General features: G+C 52.4%; 15 non-coding genes and 5 pseudogenes across 15 annotated transcripts; all 20 read right to left on the reverse strand.

Annotated features, from left to right (window-relative positions):
• Positions 1-294: 294 nt before the first annotated feature.
• On the reverse strand, positions 295-413 carry LOC138216190 (5S ribosomal RNA). Its single transcript, XR_011179902.1, has one exon. It is a non-coding gene; the product is annotated as a 5S ribosomal RNA (ribosomal RNA).
• Positions 414-945: 532 nt separating this feature from the next.
• LOC138244267 (5S ribosomal RNA) lies at positions 946-1,064 on the reverse strand. The gene has a single exon (XR_011192880.1). It is a non-coding gene; the product is annotated as a 5S ribosomal RNA (ribosomal RNA).
• Positions 1,065-1,601: 537 nt separating this feature from the next.
• LOC138245234 (5S ribosomal RNA) lies at positions 1,602-1,720 on the reverse strand. Its single transcript, XR_011193846.1, has one exon. It is a non-coding gene; the product is annotated as a 5S ribosomal RNA (ribosomal RNA).
• Positions 1,721-2,257: 537 nt separating this feature from the next.
• Positions 2,258-2,376, reverse strand: LOC138218035 (5S ribosomal RNA; annotated as a pseudogene).
• A 537-nt stretch (positions 2,377-2,913) lies between these two features.
• Positions 2,914-3,032, reverse strand: LOC138218088 (5S ribosomal RNA; annotated as a pseudogene).
• A 537-nt stretch (positions 3,033-3,569) lies between these two features.
• Positions 3,570-3,688, reverse strand: LOC138244268 (5S ribosomal RNA). The gene has a single exon (XR_011192881.1). It is a non-coding gene; the product is annotated as a 5S ribosomal RNA (ribosomal RNA).
• A 537-nt stretch (positions 3,689-4,225) lies between these two features.
• On the reverse strand, positions 4,226-4,344 carry LOC138218257 (5S ribosomal RNA). The gene has a single exon (XR_011181487.1). It is a non-coding gene; the product is annotated as a 5S ribosomal RNA (ribosomal RNA).
• Positions 4,345-4,881: 537 nt separating this feature from the next.
• LOC138244912 (5S ribosomal RNA) lies at positions 4,882-5,000 on the reverse strand. The gene has a single exon (XR_011193527.1). It is a non-coding gene; the product is annotated as a 5S ribosomal RNA (ribosomal RNA).
• Positions 5,001-5,537: 537 nt separating this feature from the next.
• LOC138245235 (5S ribosomal RNA) lies at positions 5,538-5,656 on the reverse strand. The gene has a single exon (XR_011193847.1). It is a non-coding gene; the product is annotated as a 5S ribosomal RNA (ribosomal RNA).
• Positions 5,657-6,193: 537 nt separating this feature from the next.
• Positions 6,194-6,312, reverse strand: LOC138244913 (5S ribosomal RNA). The gene has a single exon (XR_011193528.1). It is a non-coding gene; the product is annotated as a 5S ribosomal RNA (ribosomal RNA).
• Positions 6,313-6,849: 537 nt separating this feature from the next.
• On the reverse strand, positions 6,850-6,968 carry LOC138217883 (5S ribosomal RNA; annotated as a pseudogene).
• A 537-nt stretch (positions 6,969-7,505) lies between these two features.
• Positions 7,506-7,624, reverse strand: LOC138216866 (5S ribosomal RNA). The gene has a single exon (XR_011180579.1). It is a non-coding gene; the product is annotated as a 5S ribosomal RNA (ribosomal RNA).
• Positions 7,625-8,161: 537 nt separating this feature from the next.
• Positions 8,162-8,280, reverse strand: LOC138244269 (5S ribosomal RNA). The gene has a single exon (XR_011192882.1). It is a non-coding gene; the product is annotated as a 5S ribosomal RNA (ribosomal RNA).
• A 536-nt stretch (positions 8,281-8,816) lies between these two features.
• On the reverse strand, positions 8,817-8,934 carry LOC138219191 (5S ribosomal RNA; annotated as a pseudogene).
• A 537-nt stretch (positions 8,935-9,471) lies between these two features.
• On the reverse strand, positions 9,472-9,590 carry LOC138245048 (5S ribosomal RNA). Its single transcript, XR_011193664.1, has one exon. It is a non-coding gene; the product is annotated as a 5S ribosomal RNA (ribosomal RNA).
• A 537-nt stretch (positions 9,591-10,127) lies between these two features.
• On the reverse strand, positions 10,128-10,246 carry LOC138217344 (5S ribosomal RNA). The gene has a single exon (XR_011181056.1). It is a non-coding gene; the product is annotated as a 5S ribosomal RNA (ribosomal RNA).
• Positions 10,247-10,783: 537 nt separating this feature from the next.
• On the reverse strand, positions 10,784-10,902 carry LOC138216718 (5S ribosomal RNA). The gene has a single exon (XR_011180430.1). It is a non-coding gene; the product is annotated as a 5S ribosomal RNA (ribosomal RNA).
• Positions 10,903-11,439: 537 nt separating this feature from the next.
• On the reverse strand, positions 11,440-11,558 carry LOC138218446 (5S ribosomal RNA; annotated as a pseudogene).
• A 537-nt stretch (positions 11,559-12,095) lies between these two features.
• Positions 12,096-12,214, reverse strand: LOC138217122 (5S ribosomal RNA). The gene has a single exon (XR_011180835.1). It is a non-coding gene; the product is annotated as a 5S ribosomal RNA (ribosomal RNA).
• A 537-nt stretch (positions 12,215-12,751) lies between these two features.
• Positions 12,752-12,870, reverse strand: LOC138217352 (5S ribosomal RNA). The gene has a single exon (XR_011181064.1). It is a non-coding gene; the product is annotated as a 5S ribosomal RNA (ribosomal RNA).
• Between the last annotated feature and the right edge of the window lie 65 nt (positions 12,871-12,935).

The following is a 12,935-nucleotide window of genomic DNA, read 5'->3' on the forward strand; positions in this document are numbered from 1 at the left end:
AGCTCTGTGGAAAACGATCTCAATACAATTCTGAAAAACGCGACTCTCCGAACGCCAGCCGAACAAGTCTCCACAGCCGAAGCGCTGTGTCTCTTTTCAGCTGGCGATAAACCTTTCCTCGATCCTTTGCGGACTTGTTAAACTGTTCCTGATCAGAATAAAAAACGCTCACGCTAATACACAAGCACCCGTGTCTCGCCAAAGCTGACAAATAAACAGACGGACAAGCCGCACTGCACGTGTGAACAGTGGAATGAGCGAGCGAGCGGGGATAGGGCGCCTCCTGCGCTTAAAAGCTTACAGCACCTGGTATTCCCAGGCGGTCTCCCATCCAAGTACTAACCAGGCCCATCCCTGTTTAGCTTCCGAGATCAGACGAGATCAGGCGTGCTCAAGGGAGTGTGGCCGTAAGCGAGAGCAAGGCTCGCTGGCACCCTTCTTATTGAGAGGACAGCTCCGTCACCTCTTTTACGACGCTGCTTTTTTCCCTTGCGTTTTTCTCTTCTTTCCACGTTCTCTCTCTTCACTGCCTTCGTCCCCGCTCTATTTCACTTCAGCCTTTCACTCTTGCTTCCTTCCAATGAGGACGGAGCTGCGGGAGAAAGGGCGCTATAGAGGATCGCTGTGGAGAGCTGCTGCTGTGCTTTGACATCTGAGCTCTGTGGAAAACGATCTCAATACAATTCTGAAAAACGCGACTCTCCGAACGCCAGCCGAACAAGTCTCCACAGCCGAAGCGCTGTGTCTCTTTTCAGCTGGCGATAAACCTTTCCTCGATCCTTTGCGGACTTGTTAAACTGTTCCTGATCAGAATAAAAAACGCTCACGCTAATACACAAGCACCCGTGTCTCGCCAAAGCTGACAAACAGACGGACAAGCCGCACTGCACGTGTGAACAGGGGAATGAGCGAGCGACCGGGGATAGGGCGCCTCCTGCGCTTAAAAGCTTACAGCACCTGGTATTCCCAGGCGGTCTCCCATCCAAGTACTAACCAGGCCCATCCCTGTTTAGCTTCCGAGATCAGACGAGATCAGGCGTGCTCAAGGGGGTGTGGCCGTAAGCGAGAGCAAGGCTCGCTGGCACCCTTCTTATTGAGAGGACAGCTCCGTCACCTCTTTTACGACGCTGCTTTTTTTCCCTTGCGTTTTTCTCTTCTTCCCACGTTCTCTCTCTTCACTGCCTTCGTCCCCGCTCTATATCACTTCAGCCTTTCACTCTTGCTTCCTTCCAATGAGGACGGAGCTGCGGGAGATAGGGCGCTATAGAGGATCGCTGTGGAGAGCTGCTGCTGTGCTTTGACATCTGAGCTCTGTGGAAAACGATCTCAATACAATTCTGAAAAACGCGACTCTCCGAACGCCAGCCGAACAAGTCTCCACAGCCGAAGCGCTGTGTCTCTTTTCAGCTGGCGATAAACCTTTCCTCGATCCTTTGCGGACTTGTTAAACTGTTCCTGATCAGAATAAAAAACGCTCACGCTATTACACAAGCACCCGTGTCTCGCCAAAGCTGACAAATAAACAGACGGACAAGCTGCACTGCACGTGTGAACAGGGGAATGAGCGAGCGAGCGGGGATAGGGCGCCTCCTGCGCTTAAAAGCTTACAGCACCTGGTATTCCCAGGCGGTCTCCCATCCAAGTACTAACCAGGCCCATCCCTGTTTAGCTTCCGAGATCAGACGAGATCAGGCGTGCTCAAGGGGGTGTGGCCATAAGCGAGAGCAAGGCTCGCTGGCACCCTTCTTATTGAGAGGACAGCTCCGTCACCTCTTTTACGACGCTGCTCTTTTTCCCTTGCGTTTTTCTCTTCTTCCCACGTTCTCTCTCTTCACTGCCTTCGTCCCCGCTCTATTTCACTTCAGCCTTTCACTCTTGCTTCCTTCCAATGAGGACGGAGCTGCGGGAGAAAGGGCGCTATAGAGGATCGCTGTGGAGAGCTGCTGCTGTGCTTTGACATCTGAGCTCTGTGGAAAACGATCTCAATACAATTCTGAAAAACGCAACTCTCCGAACGCCAGCCGAACAAGTCTCCACAGCCGAAGCGCTGTGTCTCTTTTCAGCTGGCGATAAACTTTTCCTCCATCCGTTGCGGACTTGTTAAACTGTTCATGATCAGAATAAAAAACGCTCACGCTAATACACAAGCACCCGTGTCTCGCCAAAGCTGACAAATAAACAGACGGACAAGCCGCACTGCACGTGTGAACAGGGGAATGAGCGAGCGAGCGGGGATAGGGCGCCTCCCGCGCTTAAAAGCTTACAGCATCTGGTATTCCCAGGCGGTCTCCCATCCAAGTACTAACCAGGCCCATCCCTGTTTAGCGTCCGAGATCAGACGAGATCAGGCGTGCTCAAGGGGGTGTGGCCGTAAGCGAGAGAAAGGCTCGCTGGCACCCTTCTTATTGAGAGGACAGCTCCGTCACCTCTTTTACGACGCTGCTCTTTTTCCCTTGCGTTTTTCTCTTCTTCCCACGTTCTCTCTCTTCACTGCCTTCGTCCCCGCTCTATTTCACTTCAGCCTTTCACTCTTGCTTCCTTCCAATGAGGACGGAGCTGCGGGAGAAAGGGCGCTATAGAGGATCGCTGTGGAGAGCTGCTGCTGTGCTTTGACATCTGAGCTCTGTGGAAAACGATCTCAATACAATTCTGAAAAACGCGACTCTCCAAACGCCAGCCGAACATGTCTCCACAGCCGAAGCGCTGTGTCTCTTTTCAGCTGGCGATAAACCTTTCTTCGATCCTTTGCGGACTTGTAAAACTGTTCCTGATCAGAATAAAAAACGCTCACGCTAATACACAAGCACCCGTGTCTCGCCAAAGCTGACAAATAAACAGACGGACAAGCCGCACTGCACATGTGAACAGGGGAATGAGCGAGCGAGCGGGGATAGGGCGCCTCCTGCGCTTAAAAGCTAACAGCACCTGGTATTCCCAGGCGGTCTCCCATCCAAGTACTAACCAGGCCCATCCCTGTTTAGCTTGCGAGATCAGACGAGATCAGGCGTGCTCAAGGGGGTGTGGCCGTAAGCAAGAGCAAAGCTCGCTGGCACCCTTCTTATTGAGAGGACAGCTCCGTCACCTCTTTGTCGACGCTGCTTTTTTTCCCTTGCGTTTTTCTCTTCTTCCCACGTTCTCTCTCTTCACTGCCTTCGTCCCCGCTCTATTTCACTTCAGCCTTTCACTTTTGCTTCCTTCCAATGAGGACGGAGCTGCGGGAGAAAGGGCGCTATAGAGGATCGCTGTGGAGAGCTGCTGCTGTGCTTTGACATCTGAGCTCTGTGGAAAACGATCTCAATACAATTCTGAAAAACGCGACTCTCCGAACGCCAGCCGAACAAGTCTCCACAGCCGAAGCGCTGTGTCTCTTTTCAGCTGGCGATAAACCTTTCCTCGATCCTTTGCGGACTTGTAAAACTGTTCCTGATCAGAATAAAAAACGCTCACGCTAATACACAAGCACCCGTGTCTCGCCAAAGCTGACAAATAAACAGACGGACAAGCCGCACTGCACGTGTGAACAGGGGAATGAGCGAGCAAGCGGGGATAGGGCGCCTCCTGCGCTTAAAAGCTTACAGCACCTGGTATTCCCAGGCGGTCTCCCATCCAAGTACTAACCAGGCCCATCCCTGTTTAGCTTCCGAGATCAGACGAGATCAGGCGTGCTCAAGGGGGTGTGGCCGTAAGCAAAAGCAAGGCTTGCTGGCACCCTTCTTATTGAGAGGACAGCTCCGTCACCTCTTTTACGACGCTGCTTTTTTTCCCTTGCGTTTTTCTCTTCTTCCCACGTTCTCTCTCTTCACTGCCTTCGTCCCCGCTCTATTTCACTTCAGCCTTTCACTCTTGCTTCCTTCCAATGAGGACGGAGCTGCGGGAGAAAGGGCGCTATAGAGGATCGCTGTGGAGAGCTGCTGCTGTGCTTTGACATCTGAGCTCTGTGGAAAACGATCTCAATACAATTCTGAAAAACGCGACTCTCCGAACGCCAGCCGAACAAGTCTCCACAGCCGAAGCGCTGTGTCTCTTTTCAGCTGGCGATAAACCTTTCCTTGATCCTTTGCGGACTTGTTAAACTGTTCCTGATCAGAATAAAAAACGCTCACGCTAATACACAAGCACCCGTGTCTCGCCAAAGCTGAAAAATAAACAGACGGACAAGCCGCACTGCACGTGTGAACAGGGGAATGAGCCAGCGAGCGGGGATAGGGCGCCTCCTGCGCTTAAAGGCTTACAGCACCTGGTATTCCCAGGCGGTCTCCCATCCAAGTACTAACCAGGCCCATCCCTGTTTAGCTTCCGAGATCAGACGAGATCAGGCGTGCTCAAGGGGGTGTGGCCGTAAGCAAAAGCAAGGCTCGCTGGCACCCTTCTTATTGAGAGGACAGCTCCGTCACCTCTTTTACGACGCTGCTTTTTTTCCCTTGCGTTTTTCTCTTCTTCCCACGTTCTCTCTCTTCACTGCCTTCGTCCCCGCTCTATTTCACTTCAGCCTTTCACTCTTGCTTCCTTCCAATGAGGACGGAGCTGCGGGAGAAAGGGCGCTATAGAGGATCGCTGTGGAGAGCTGCTGCTGTGCTTTGACATCTGAGCTCTGTGGAAAACGATCTCAATACAATTCTGAAAAACGCGACTCTCCGAACGCCAGCCGAACAAGTCTCCACAGCCGAAGCGCTGTGTCTCTTTTCAGCTGGCGATAAACTTTTCCTCGATCCTTTGCGGACTTGTTAAACTGTTCATGATCAGAATAAAAAACACTCACGCTAATACACAAGCACCCGTGTCTCGCCAAAGCTGACAAATAAACAGACGGACAAGCCGCACTGCACGTGTGAACAGGGGAATGAGCGAGCGAGCGGGGATAGGGCGCCTCCCGCGCTTAAAAGCTTACAGCACCTGGTATTCCCAGGCGGTCTCCCATCCAAGTACTAACCAGGCCCATCCCTGTTTAGCTTCCGAGATCAAACGAGATCAGGCGTGCTCAAGGGGGTGTGGCCGTAAGCGCGAGCAAGGCTCGCTGGCACCCTTCTTATTGAGAGGACAGCTCCGTCACCTCTTTTACGACGCTGCTTTTTTTCCCTTGCGTTTTTCTCTTCTTCCCACGTTCTCTCTCTTCACTGCCTTCGTCCCCGCTCTATTTCACTTCAGCCTTTCACTCTTGCTTCCTTCCAATGAGGACGGAGCTGCGGGAGAAAGGGCGCTATAGAGGATCGCTGTGGAGACCTGCTGCTGTGCTTTGACATCTGAGCTCTGTGGAAAACAATCTCAATACAATTCTGAAAAACGCGACTCTCCGAACGCCAGCCGAACAAGTCTCCACAGCCGAAGCGCTGTGTCTCTTTTCAGCTGGCTATAAACCTTTCCTCGATCCTTTGCGGACTTGTAAAACTGTTCCTGATCAGAATAAAAAACGCTCACGCTAATACACAAGCACCCGTGTCTCGCCAAAGCTGACAAATAAACAGACGGACAAGCCGCACTGCACGTGTGAACAGGGGAATGAGCGAGCGAGCGGGGATAGGGCGCCTCCTGCGCTTAAAAGCTTACAGCACCTGGTATTCCCAGGCGGTCTCCCATCCAAGTACTAACCAGGCCCATCCCTGTTTAGCTTCCGAGATCAGACGAGATCAGGCGTGCTCAAGGGGGTGTGGCCATAAGCGAGAGCAAGGCTCGCTGGCACCCTTCTTATTGAGAGAACAGCTCCGTCACCTCTTTTACGACGCTGCTTTTTTTCCCTTGCGTTTTTCTCTTCTTCCCACGTTCTCTCTCTTCACTGCCTTCGTCCCCGCTCTATTTCACTTCAGCCTTTCACTCTTGCTTCCTTCCAATGAGGACGGAGCTGCGGGAGAAAGGGCGCTATAGAGGATCGCTGTGGAGAGCTGCTGCTTTGCTTTGACATCTGAGCTCTGTGGAAAACGATCTCAATACAATTCTGAAAAACGCGACTCTCCGAACGCCAGCCGAACAAGTCTCCACAGCCGAAGCGCTGTGTCTCTTTTCAGCTGGCGATAAACCTTTCCTCGATCCTTTGCGGACTTGTAAAACTGTTCCTGATCAGAATAAAAAACGCTCACGCTAATACACAAGCACCCGTGTCTCGCCAAAGCTGAGAAATAAACAGACGGACAAGCCGCACTGCACGTGTGAACAGGGGAATGAGCGAGCGAGCGGGGATAGGGCGCCTCCTGCGCTTAAAAGCTTACAGCACCTGGTATTCCCAGGCGGTCTCCCATCCAAGTACTAACCAGGCCCATCCCTGTTTAGCTTCCGAGATCAAACGAGATCAGGCGTGCTCAAGGGGGTGTGGCCGTAAGCGCGAGCAAGGCTCGCTGGCACCCTTCTTATTGAGAGGACAGCTCCGTCACCTCTTTTACGACGCTGCTTTTTTTCCCTTGCGTTATTCTCTTCTTCCCACGTTCTCTCTCTTCACTGCCTTCGTCCCCGCTCTATTTCACTTCAGCCTTTCACTCTTGCTTCCTTCCAATGAGGACGGAGCTGCGGGAGAAAGGGCGCTATAGAGGATCGCTGTGGAGAGCTGCTGCTGTGCTTTGACATCTGAGCTCTGTGGAAAACAATCTCAATACAATTCTGAAAAACGCGACTCTCCGAACGCCAGCCGAACAAGTCTCCACAGCCGAAGCGCTGTGTCTCTTTTCAGCTGGCGATAAACTTTTCCTCGATCCTTTGCGGACTTGTTAAACTGTTCATGATCAGAATAAAAAACGCTCACGCTAATACACAAGCACCCGTGTCTCGCCAAAGCTGACAAATAAACAGACGGACAAGCCGCACTGCACGTGTGAACAGGGGAATGAGCGAGCGAGCGGGGATAGGGCGCCTCCCGCGCTTAAAAGCTTACAGCACCTGGTATTCCCAGGCGGTCTCCCATCCAAGTACTAACCAGGCCTATCCCTGTTTAGCGTCCGAGATCAGACGAGATCAGGCGTGCTCAAGGGGGTGTGGCCGTAAGCGAGAGCAAGGCTCGCTGGCACCCTTCTTATTGAGAGGACAGCTCCGTCACCTCTTTTACGACGCTGCTCTTTTTCCCTTGCGTTTTTCTCTTCTTCCCACGTTCTCTCTCTTCACTGCCTTCGTCCCCGCTCTATTTCACTTCAGCCTTTCACTCTTGCTTCCTTCCAATGAGGACGGAGCTGCGGGAGAAAGGGCGCTATAGAGGATCGCTGTGGAGAGCTGCTGCTGTGCTTTGACATCTGAGCTCTGTGGAAAACGATCTCAATACAATTCTGAAAAACGCGACTCTCCGAACGCCAGCCGAACAAGTCTCCACAGCCGAAGCGCTGTGTCTCTTTTCAGCTGGCGATAAACCTTTCCTCGATCCTTTGCGGACTTGTAAAACTGTTCCTGATCAGAATAAAAAACGCTCACGCTAATACACAAGCACCCGTGTCTCGCCAAAGCTGACAAATAAACAGACGGACAAGCCGCACTGCACGTGTGAACAGGGGAATGAGCGAGCGAGCGGGGATAGGGCGCCTCCTGCGCTTAAAAGCTTACAGCACCTGGTATTCCCAGGCGGTCTCCCATCCAAGTACTAACCAGGCCCATCCCTGTTTAGCTTCCGAGATCAGACAAGATCAGGCGTGCTCAAGGGGGTGTGGCCGTAAGCTAGACCGAAGCTCGCTGGCACCCTTCTTATTGAGAGGACAGCTCCGTCACCTCTTTTACGACGCTGCTTTTTTTCCCTTGCGTTTTTCTCTTCTTCCCACGTTCTCTCTCTTCACTGCCTTCGTCCCCGCTCTATTTCACTTCAGCCTTTCACTCTTGCTTCCTTCCAATGAGGACGGAGCTGCGGGAGAAAGGGCGCTATAGAGGATCGCTGTGGAGAGCTGCTGCTGTGCTTTGACATCTGAGCTCTGTGGAAAACGATCTCAATACAATTCTGAAAAACGCGACTCTCCGAACGCCAGCCGAACAAGTCTCCACAGCCGAAGCGCTGTGTCTCTTTTCAGCTGGCGATAAACCTTTCCTCGATCCTTTGCGGACTTGTAAAACTGTTCCTGATCAGAATAAAAAACGCTCACGCTAATACACAAGCACCCGTGTCTCGCCAAAGCTGACAAATAAACAGACGGACAAGCCGCACTGCACGTGTGAACAGGGGAATGAGCGAGCGAGCGGGGATAGGGCGCCTCCTGCGCTTAAAAGCTTACAGCACCTGGTATTCCCAGGCGGTCTCCCATCCAAGTACTAACCAGGCCCATCCCTGTTTAGCTTCCGAGATCAGACGAGATCAGGCGTGCTCAAGGGGGTGTGGCCGTAAGCTAGACCAAAGCTCGCTGGCACCCTTCTTATTGAGAGGACAGCTCCGTCACCTCTTTTACGACACTGCTTTTTTCCCTTGCGTTTTTCTCTTCTTTCCACGTTCTCTCTCTTCACTGCCTTCGTCCCCGCTCTATTTCACTTCAGCCTTTCACTCTTGCTTCCTTCCAATGAGGACGGAGCTGCGGGAGAAAGGGCGCTATAGAGGATCGCTGTGGAGAGCTGCTGCTGTGCTTTGACATCTGAGCTCTGTGGAAAACGATTTCAATACAATTCTGAAAAACGCGACTCTCCGAACGCCAGCCGAACAAGTCTCCACAGCCGAAGCGCTGTGTCTCTTTTCAGCTGGCGATAAACCTTTCCTCGATCCTTTGCGGACTTGTAAAACTGTTCCTGATCAGAATAAAAAACGCTCACGCTAATACACAAGCACCCGTGTCTCGCCAAAGCTGACAAATAAACAGACGGACAAGCCGCACTGCACGTGTGAAGAGGGGAATGAGCCAGCGAGCGGGGATAGGGTGCCTCCTCCGCTTAAAAGCTTGCAGCACCGGGTATTCCCAGGCGGTCTCCCATCCAAGTCTAACCAGGCCCATCCCTGTTTAGCTTCCAAGATCAGACAAGATCAGGCATGCTCAAGGGGGTGTGGCCGCAAGGAAGAGCAAGGCTCGCTGGCACCCTTCTTATTGAGAGGACAGCTCCATCACCTCTTTTACAACGCTGCTTTTTTTCCCTTGCGTTTTTCTCTTCTTCCCACGTTCTCTCTCTTCACTGCCTTCATCCCCGCTCTATTTCACTTCAGCCTTTCACTCTTGCTTCCTTCCAATGAGGACGGAGCTGCGGGAGAAAGGGCGCTATAGAGGATCGCTGTGGAGAGCTGCTGCTGTGCTTTGACATCTGAGCTCTGTTGAAAACGATCTCAATACAATTCTGAAAAACGCGACTCTCCGAACGCCAGCCGAACAAGTCTCCACAGCCGAAGCGCTGTGTCTCTTTTCAGCTGGCGATAAACCTTTCCTCGATCCTTTGCGGACTTGTTAAACTGTTCCTGATCAGAATAAAAAACGCTCACGCTAATACACAAGCACCCGTGTCTCGCCAAAGCTGACAAATAAACAGACGGACAAGCCGCACTGCACGTGTGAACAGGGGAATGAGCGAGCGAGCGGGGATAGGGCGCCTCCTGCGCTTAAAAGCTTACAGCACCTGGTACTCCCAGGCGGTCTCCCATCCAAGTACTAACCAGGCCCATCCCTGTTTAGCTTCCGAGATCAGACGAGATCAGGCGTGCTCAAGGGGGTGTGGCCGTAAGCGAGAGCAAGGCTCGCTGGCACCCTTCTTATTGAGAGGACAGCTCCGTCACCTCTTTTACGACGCTGCTTTTTTTCCCTTGCGTTTTTCTCTTCTTCCCACGTTCTCTCTCTTCACTGCCTTCGTCCCCGCTCTATTTCACTTCAGCCTTTCACTCTTGCTTCCTTCCAATGAGGACGGAGCTGCGGGAGAAAGGGCGCTATAGAGGACCGCTGTGGAGAGCTGCTGCTGTGCTTTGACATCTGAGCTCTGTGGAAAACGATCTCAATACAATTCTGAAAAACGCGACTCTCCGAACGCCAGCCGAACAAGTCTCCACAGCCGAAGCGCTGTGTCTCTTTTCAGCTGGCGATAAACCTTTCCTCGATCCTTTGCGGACTTGTAAAACTGTTCATGATCAGAATAAAAAACGCTCACGCTAATACACAAGCACCCGCGTCTCGCCAAAGCTGACAAATAAACAGACGGACAAGCCGCACTGCACGTGTGAACAGGGGAATGAGCGAGCGAGCGGGGATAGGGCGCCTCCTGCGCTTAAAAGCTTACAGCACCTGGTATTCCCAGGTGGTCTCCCATCCAAGTACTAACCAGGCCCATCCCTGTTTAGCTTCCGAGATCAGACGAGATCAGGCGTGCTCAAGGGGTTGTGGCCGTAAGCGAGAGCAAGGCTCGCTGGCACCCTTCTTATTGAGAGGACAGCTCCGTTACCTCTTTTACGACGCTGCTCTTTTTCCCTTGCGTTTTTCTCTTCTTCCCACGTTCTCTCTCTTCACTGCCTTCGTCCCCGCTCTATTTCACTTCAGCCTTTCCCTCTTGCTTCCTTCCAATGAGGACGGAGCTGCGGGAGAAAGGGCGCTATAGAGGATCGCTGTGGAGAGCTGCTGCTGTGCTTTGACATCTGAGCTCTGTGGAAAACGATCTCAATACAATTCTGAAAAACACGACCCTCCGAACGCCAGCCGAACAAGTCTCCACAGCCGAAGCGCTGTGTCTCTTTTCAGCTGGCGATAAACCTTTCCTCGATCCTTTGCGGACTTGTAAAACTGTTCCTGATCAGAATAAAAAACGCTCACGCTAATACACAAGCACCCGTGTCTCGCCAAAGCTGACAAATAAACAGACGGACAAGCCGCACTGCACGTGTGAACAGGGGAATGAACGAGCGAGCAGGGATAGGGCGCCTCCTGCGCTTAAAAGCTTACAGCACCTGGTACTCCCAGGCGGTCTCCCATCCAAGTACTAACCAGGCCCATCCCTGTTTAGCTTCCGAGATCAGACGAGATCAAGCGTGCTCAAGGGGGTGTGGCCGTAAGCGAGAGCAAGGCTCGCTGGCACCCTTCTTATTGAGAGGACAGCTCCGTCACCTCTTTTATGACGCTGCTCTTTTTCCCTTGCGATTTTCTCTTCTTCCCACGTTCTCTCTCTTCACTGCCTTCGTCCCCGCTCTATTTCACTTCAGCCTTTCACTCTTGCTTCCTTCCAATGAGGACGGAGCTGCGGGAGAAGGGGCGCTATAGAGGATCGCTGTGGAGAGCTGCTGCTGTGCTTTGACATCTGAGCTCTGTGGAAAACGATCTCAATACAATTCTGAAAAACGCGACTCTCCGAACGCCAGCCGAACAAGTCTCCACAGCCGAAGCGCTGTGTCTCTTTTCAGCTGGCGATAAACCTTTCTTCAATCTTTTGCGGACTTGTAAAACTGTTCCTGATCAGAATAAAAAACGCTCACGCTAATACACAAGCACCCGCGTCTCGCCAAAACTGACAAATAAACAGACGGACAAGCCGCACTGCACGTGTGAACAGGGGAATGAGCGAGCGAGCAGGGATAGGGCGCCTCCTGCGCTTAAAGGCTTACAGCACCTGGTATTCCCAGGCGGTCTCCCATCCAAGTACTAACCAAGCCCATCCCTGTTTAGCTTCCGAAATCAGACGAGATCAGGCGTGCTCAAGGGGGTGTGGCCATAACCGAGAGCAAGGCTCGCTGGCACCCTTCTTATTGAGAGGACAGCTCCGTCACCTCTTTTACGACGCTGCTTTTTTTCCCTTGCGTTTTTCTCTTCTTCCCACGTTCTCTCTCTTCACTGCCTTCGTCCCCGCTCTATTTCACTTCAGCCTTTCACTCTTGCTTCCTTCCAATGATAACGGAGCTGCGGGAGAAAGGGCGCTATAGAGGATCGCTGTGGAGAGCTGCTGCTGTGCTTTGACATCTGAGCTCTGTGGAAAACGATCTCAATACAATTCTGAAAAACGCGACTCTCCGAACGCCAGCCGAACAAGTCTCCACAGCCGAAGCGCTGTGTCTCTTTTCAGCTGGCGATAAACCTTTCTTCGATCCTTTGCGGACTTATAAAACTGTTCCTGATCAGAATAAAAAACGCTCACGCTAATACACAAGCACCCGTGTCTCGCCAAAGCTGACAAATAAACAGACGGACAAGCCGCACTGCACGTGTGAACAGGGGAATGAGCGAGCGAGCGGGGATAGGGCGCCTCCTGCGCTTAAAAGCTTACAGCACCTGGTATTCCCAGGCGGTCTCCCATCCAAGTACTAACCAGGCCCATCCCTGTTTAGATTCTGAGATCAGACGAGATCAGGCGTGCTCAAGGGGGTGTGGCCGTAAACGAGAGCAAGGCTCGCTGGCACCGTTCTTATTGAGAGGACAGCTCCGTCACCTCTTTTACGACGCTGCTTTTTTTCTCTTGCGTTTTTCTCTTCTTCCCACGTTCTCTCTCTTCACTGCCTTCGTCCCCGCTCTATTTCACTTCAGCCTTTCACTCTTGCTTCCTTCCAATGATAACGGAGCTGCGGGAGAAAGGGCGCTATAGAGGATCGCTGTGGAGAGCTGCTGCTGTGCTTTGACATCTGAGCTCTGTGGAAAACGATCTCAATACAATTCTGAAAAACGCGACTCTCCGAACGCCAGCCGAACAAGTCTCCACAGCCGAAGCGCTGTGTCTCTTTTCAGCTGGCGATAAACCTTTCCTCGATCCTTTGCGGACTTGTAAAACTGTTCCTGATCAGAATAAAAAACGCTCACGCTAATACACAAGCACCCGTGTCTCGCCAAAGCTGACAAATAAACAGACGGACAAGCTGCACTGCACGTGTGAACAGGGGAATGAGCGAGCGAGCAGGGATAGGGCGCCTCCTGCGCTTAAAAGCTTACAGCACCTGGTATTCCCAGGCGGTCTCCCATCCAAGTACTAACCAGGCCCATCCCTGTTTAGCTTCCGAGATCAGACGAGATCAGGCGTGCTCAAGGGGCTGTGGCCGTAAGCGAGAGCAAGGCTCGCTGGCACCCTTCTTATTGAGAGGACAGCTCCGTCACCTCTTTTACGACGCT

The sequence above is a fragment of the Lepisosteus oculatus genome, chromosome 14 (genome assembly GCF_040954835.1).
Source record: "Lepisosteus oculatus isolate fLepOcu1 chromosome 14, fLepOcu1.hap2, whole genome shotgun sequence".
Classification (NCBI taxonomy): Eukaryota; Metazoa; Chordata; class Actinopteri; order Semionotiformes; family Lepisosteidae; genus Lepisosteus; species Lepisosteus oculatus.